The following is a 7207-nucleotide window of genomic DNA, read 5'->3' as shown; positions in this document are numbered from 1 at the left end:
ATTAAATGTATGTGCCATTACACTGGCTATAACAGATTTTTCGAGACAGGGTTTCTCTGTATTGTTTTGGAGGGTATCCTGGAACTCGCTCTGTAGACCAGGCTGGTCTAGAACTCACAGAGATCCACCTGCCTCTGCCTCCCAAGTGCTGGGACTAAAGGTGTGTGCCACCACTGCTCTGCTAACAGTGAATATTTGCATGCTTTTAGAAAGTATCAGGAGAAGAATTCTAATGGCTTTGTCCTCTTTATGAAAACTGAAAAGAGATTTCCAGAGGTTTTGAGTCTCATACTAAGTTAGGCTGGAATTTACTGGCCTTGAGTTCTGAGATCTGCTACCTCTGCCTCTCAAGTGCTGGGGTAAAGGCGTTTGCCATCATGCGTGGTCACAAAGTAGTCATTGGCCACCACCCCTGGGTTGTGACCTCTTACTCTTTTCTTTTATCAGGGCTGTGCTCTCTCTGAACCAGTCCACAGTAAGAGTCGGGGTTTTTATCACATGACATGTTTCAGGATTTACAGGTCACATCCCTGATGGATTTTATGTTTTTAAAATATAATATATATATATTCACAAATATATATAGTGTGTGTGATATTTTGAAAAATATAATATATATAGTGTGTGTGATATTTTGAAGATGGGATCCAAGTCTGAACACCCAATTTAGTTGTGTTTCACACATATATTTACATAAGATGATGGTAATTATACATGGGAATGTTAGTGTACCTGTATTTTGATTATGACACATGCACACGAGGTCACATTTTTAATTTCGCACTAGTGACATCATATTAGAACTTAAAACTTTCCACATTTTACAACTTCTGGGTCCAGATAGTCAAGTTAAGGACATCTTTGCCAGAGCCAAAAACTTGAACAGTTTCTTGTTGGGTTTTGTTTAGTTGTTTTTGTTTGTTTTTCTGTGTATCCCTGGCTGTCCTAGAACTCATTCTGTAGAGCAGGCTGACCTCAAACTCACAAAGATTCATATGACTCTGCCTCCTGAGTGCTGGGATTAGTTTTTTGATTTCTGTTTTGTTTTTCTGTTACAAGCAATGTGATTATTTTCCTAGGTCTAGAGGAGAGTTTTGAGTAGAACTTTTCTTCTTCTTCTTTCTCCTCCTCCTCCTCCTTCTTCTAAGAACATTTGGTTGTGTAGCCCAGGAGGCTTGAGCTCACAATCTTCCTGCCTAAAACCCCTGAGGACTTGGAACACCAGGCCTGTTTGGGAATCATTCTTCTAAAAATTAGCCTAGGTGGATTGATGATATAGATTGCCACAGAAGTACAAGGGTCTGAGTTTGACACCTCCAAACCAGGTTAAAACAAACAAACAAACAACAACAAAACACAGGGCATGGAGGCACACACTTGTTATTCCAACACTGAGGGGACAATGACAGGAGGGTCTCTGGGGCTTGAGGGCCAGCTTCTATTCACATGGGGGAAGCTTTCCTGGGGGGGTGATAGAGAAAAATACCAAATGTTGACCTCTGACCTCCATACTCAGCATTCAGCAGCACAAACATATAAACGTAAAACAACACACATTAGCTAGAGGAGGAGGGTGGGGAGGAGAGTGGTTTTAGTGCAAGGCTCTGGGTTTGATCCTCAGCCCAGAAAGAGAGAAAACCGGCTTCCTAGGCCTTCAGCCTTTACCAGTGTGATGAGCTAGGGTTGTTCTCTATAACAACCAGACTTGGAGGAGGAGAGAATAGTTTTTTACATTGCTGAGTCCCAGGCCAGCCTGAGTTACTATATGATCTCTTACCTCAAAAACATGAGCAAAATTATGTAACCACTGCTACCAAAAAAAAAAAAATCAAGAGTTGAGGCAGGAGAGACAAGGAAAGGCTGGATTTGCTTGAGGGCAATGCCTGTGCCCGCTCCTGCAAAGGCAGTAACCAAGGAGGGGAATGGACTTGTACTTCCTATTGGGAAGTTTCTTTCTCCCAGAGAAGCCAGTAACTACATTTCCCAGAATCCTTGAGCACATGAGCGTCAACCCCAGGGACTGCTGCTATAGGGACGATCTCCGGAGATGTTTGGCATGCAGTGGAAGGGAGAGGACTGCTGTACAGAGGTGCTGCAGGCAGAGACATAGGCAGAGGGCGTTTCCTGCAGCTTCCGGGTGTGCTCCTAAGAACAACCTGCAGGGGTGCTGAAGCTCAAACTCATACGTGGGAGCTTAATCATGTTACTATGGTTTCAGGGCAGACCTGGGTGCCATACACTGCAGCATGGTTGAAGATTACATAAACCCCGAATTTTTTGTACTCGGTACTTAAGAACTTAAAGACCATTTCTTGCCTTCTAACCCCAAACTCACTTTTTTAGTGTTTGCTATGTGATAATGGGTAAAATGACCAGGAATGTCACTCAGGTCTTTTCAACAGGGGGAACCCTGGAGAGCCTCTCGGTGAGGGAGGGGCTTCTGCTGATTCTGGTGCTGTACCTTTGGAAACACAGTAAGACAGACAGAAAAGGAGGGTGTAGCGATAGGTCATGTGCTAGTCCTTAAGTTGGGTCTCTGGGTGTTTTTTTCTTTTTCTTTTTCTGTGTGTTTTTGTTGTTTGTTTTTGCGGGAAGGCCACACCATATTCACTCTGATTTTACCCCCTTTGCTTCCTGAGTGCCGGGATTAAAGGGGTGTGCTACTACACTTGTTTCCAAGTATTTATTTGATACTGCATTTAATCATTCCATACATTAAATATTACGTTATCGACCTTTAAAATGAGCCTGTAGTTTCTCTTTTTCACCGCTATGTGGCAGTTTAGTGTGTTCAGTAAAGTAAATCCTGGTTAGGAAAGCCTGCTAAAAATGGCAATGTATCTAAAATAGCACGAACTCTATCTAGTAGTCCTCTACTTTCCTATAGGGTCATATAAAATAGGGTATTTTCAAAACATCCGTGTGTGTGTGTGTTTGTGTGTGTGTGTGTGTGTTCAGGCTCCCTCAGTGGTCCCTGATAAAGCCAGCTCCAGGGGATTCAACACACACGCGCGCACACACACACACACACACACGAGAGAGAGAGAGAGAGAGAGAGAGAGAGAGAGAGAGAGAGAGAGAGAGAGAGAGAGAGAGAGAGAGAAAGAGAATTGTCAGGCTTGGCTGTAATTGCCTTTATCCACTGAACCATCTCGACAGACCCAGTCCATCTCTTCAAACCTGCACAGCCAGATTCCCTGGAGCTGGAGTTACAGGTGGGTGTGAGTCACCCAGTGTAGATGCTGGGAGCCTAACTCAGATGCTCTTAACCACTTAGTCATCCCTCCAACTCCCAACCCCACCACCCAAACTCTGGTCCTTCGCATCTCTGGGACCCCTGCCTGGGTAACTGGAAAGCACTTCTGGGGTCTGCTGAACACTGTCCACATCACAGGGCTTTGTGGGTCCTAGATACCTGCAGTCTTATCCCCCTGTGCTAGAACAAGATAACAGGAACACCAGGGAGCCCCTGGCTCCCCTGCGGGCCCTGCTCCTCCAGTCCCCAACACACACGCGCACACACACACACACACACACACACACACAGATAGAGAGACAGTTGCGGGTGCTGGGATATGGAATCAGGTTCTGATGTGGCTACTGAGAACATAATTCTGGTCCTCTGCAAGAGCAGCAAGGGCTCTTACACACTGAGTCATCATACTGGGCTCTTTTTTAGTTAGAAGGAGTTTTTTGTTTGGTTTTTAGTTTAGAGGGAGGGAGGACAGAGTGAGCCTTCCTTTCTTCATCTGTATTTGTTTGGTTGGTATGTTTTATTTTTTGAGACATGGTTTCTCTGTGTAACAGCTCTATTGGCTGTCCTGGAACTCATAGAGATCCGCCTTCCTCTGCCTCCCAAGTGCTGGGATTAAAGTGTGCCACCAAATCCAGGCATGTGTCTGTGTTTGTGAGTGTGAGTGCAGTGCCCTTGGCAGCCAGGAGGACATGTTGGATCACTTGGAACTGGAGTTACAAGTGTTGTGAGCTGACTGGTGTCTGTTGGGAGCAGAACCCAGGGCTTCTGCAGGAGCAGCGTGGTAGTGTTTCTCTTGCTGCGAAAAAGACCATGACCAAAAGTAACTTGGGGAGGAAAGGCTTAAACTTCCTGAGGCGGTGAAGAAACCTGAAGGAAGAAACTGAAGCTCAGGCCATGAGGGAACACTACTTACCGTCTTACTCCTCATGGCTTGCTCAGCCTCTTTTCTTTTCTTTTCTTTTCTCTCTCTCTCTTTTTATTTGTTTGTTTGTTTTTCAAGACAGGGTTTCTCTGTGGCTTTGGAGACTGTCCTGGAACTAGCTCTTGTAGACCAAGCTGGTCTTGAACTCACAGAGATCTGCCTGCCTCTGCCTACCAAGTGCTGGGTTAAAGGTGTGCGCCACCACTGCCTGGCATCAGCCTGTTTTCTTATACAACCCAGGACAACCTGTCCAAAAGAGGCATCACCCATGTGGTTACCCAAACATTGTGTGGTTGTTTCCTCATCTGGAACAAGAGACATGCAGCTAACTCACTGTCTCAGAGCTGTGGCTAAAATTCTTTCCCTGGAGGACATATAAGAAACATCTAGGGCACTGGAGAGATGGCTCAGAGGTTAAGAGCACTGGCTTTTCCACCAGAGGTTCTGAGTTCAATTCCCAGCAACCACATGGTGGCTCACAACCATATGTAATGAGATCTGGTGCCCTCTTGTGGTATACAAGCATACATGCAGACAGAACACTGTATACATAATAAATTAATAAATCTAAAAAAAAAAAAAGAAACATCTTGCCCTCCTCCGAAGGTCCCAGTGACAAATGGAGATACCATTGCACCAAAGCATACTCTGGGGGAACCAACTAGTTTTGGGGACTTAATTTAAAAGCATATTACTTACAGGAGTGTGGGTGCTGCCTTTCCCTAGAAAGCCTGTACTGGAAACTTTTCACCCATCAAGGATGATGACTTTCCCATAGCAACATAAATGGAGAGTCCTTCCCTCCCCCACCCCCACATCTAATCTCTGGCCTATATAGTCTAGCTCCTCCTGAGGGCACGTGCAATTAGGGAAGAATTACATATACCAGATGGTATGTATGGAGTGGCTGGATAAAGAGTCTACAAGTCCAGGTGGGATGACAGCTGGAGGTGACAGCTGTTTGACTTCAAGGATGGTCACATGAAAAAGGTGTGTTCTCACACTTCATTGGCAGGAGCATGTTCTGAATACATCTTTTGAGTAATAGTTCACCTGTGAGCACACCAGTTCCCTCCTTATCCACAGAGGATGTGTTCTAAGACTCCAAAGGATACAGCTTCAGACAGTACTAAAGTCTAAGTGGTCTATTATTCATGTATGTACATCCCTATGACAAAGCTTAATTAACAGGCAGTGGACTGGAGTGATGGCCCAGGAGTTTGGCACCCTTGTTGCTCTTACAGAGGACTGAATGTGATTTCTAGCACCATGTAGTAGCTTACAACCATCCATAACTCCAGTTCCAGGGGATCCAATACCCTCTTCTGACTTCCTCAAGCACCAGCCACAAATGTGGGACACATACATATATGCAGGCAAAACATACACACGAAATAAACATATCTAAAAAATTTTAATTTAGGCAAAGAAGAGATTGGCAACAACAATGATTAAATAATTGTAATGACATACTACAATAAAAAATGAGTGTTTGGGACCTGGAGAAATGGTTATGAGGTTAAGAGCACTAACTGCTCTTCTGGAGGTCCTGAGTTCAATTCGCAGCTACCACGTGGTGGCTCACAGCCATCTATAATGAGATCTGGTGCCCTCTCCTGGCATGCAGACTTGAATGGAGGCAGAATGCTGTATACATAATAAGTAAGTAAATAAGTAAATCTTTGGCCAGGCATTGGTGGCTCACACTTTTAATTTCAGCACTCAGGAGGCAGAGGCAGGTGGATCTCTGTGAGTTTGAGGCCAGCGTGGTCTACAGAGTGAGTTCCAGGACAGCCAGAGCTGTTACACAGAGAAACCCTGTCTTAAAAAAACAAAACAAACAAAAGAGAATGTGGTTTCTCTTGACCAAATCAAGACAAATAGTAATATTTTCAGACCATGGATAGCTGAAATGGTGGCAGACAAGACCACAGATTAAAAGGACTGCTAGTATAACTCAAAAAATATGCAAGCCTGGCATGGCATCATGTGACTGTGGTACCAGCGCTTGGTAGACTGAGGCAGGAGGATCACATGAGCTTTGGGAGGAAAACAAACTAACAAAAACCACTTTGAACACTTTGAGCTGGTAAACCCATCACTAAAAATTTTCTATTGAGATATAACCAGATGAGGAAAACATAAAGAAAGGGCTGGGAAGATGGCTCTGCAGTTGAGAGCAGTTTGCTCTTGCAGAGGACTGAGCTTGATTTCCAATACCCACATGGTGCTTCACAACGATCCATAACTCCTGTCCTACGGGGATCTGACATTCTCTTCTGACTTCCATGGTCACCAGAGATGCACATGGTACACAGACATATATGCAGGCTAAACACATAAAGACAAATCAATCTAAACTAAAAACTTATTTATTCATTTATTTATTTTGGTTTTTCCAGACAGGATTTCTCTGTGTAGCTTTGGAGCCTATCCTGGACCTCGCTCTGTAGACCAGACTGGCCTCGAACTCACAGAGATCTGCCTGCCTCTGCCTTCCAAGTGCTGGGATTAAAGGCGTGTGACACCAACGCCCCTCCTAAAATCTTATTTAAAATGGAGTGATTGCTCAAAGGTTAAGAGCACTGGCTGCTCTTCCAGAGGACCAGAGTTCAATTCCCAGTGACCACATGGTGGCTCATAACTATCTGTAATGAGATCTGGTGCCCTCTTCTGGCATGCAGGCATACATGCAGACAGAACACTGTATCCATTGCTAATAAATAAATCTTTTTAAAAAATGATGAGCTGGGCTGTTGGTGGCACATGCCTTTACTCCTAGCACTCAGGAGGCAGAGGCAGGCGGATCTCTGTGAGTTGGAGGCCAGCCTGGTCTGCAAGAGCTACTTCCAGGACAGCCTCCAAAGCCACAGAGAAACCCTGTCTCGAAAAACCACAATAATAATAATAATAATAATAATAATAAAATAGAAAAAATGTTCCTAGGGGTTGAAATGTGGCTCAGTTGGAAGGAGAGAGTACCCAGGTTTGACCCCACCACATATACCTGGCATGGTAAGATAGTCTGC

This window comes from Mesocricetus auratus, unplaced genomic scaffold, assembly GCF_017639785.1.
Source record: "Mesocricetus auratus isolate SY011 unplaced genomic scaffold, BCM_Maur_2.0 Super-Scaffold_100691, whole genome shotgun sequence".
In the NCBI taxonomy this organism is placed as follows: Eukaryota; Metazoa; Chordata; class Mammalia; order Rodentia; family Cricetidae; genus Mesocricetus; species Mesocricetus auratus.
Note: the sequence above shows the minus strand (reverse complement) of the source record.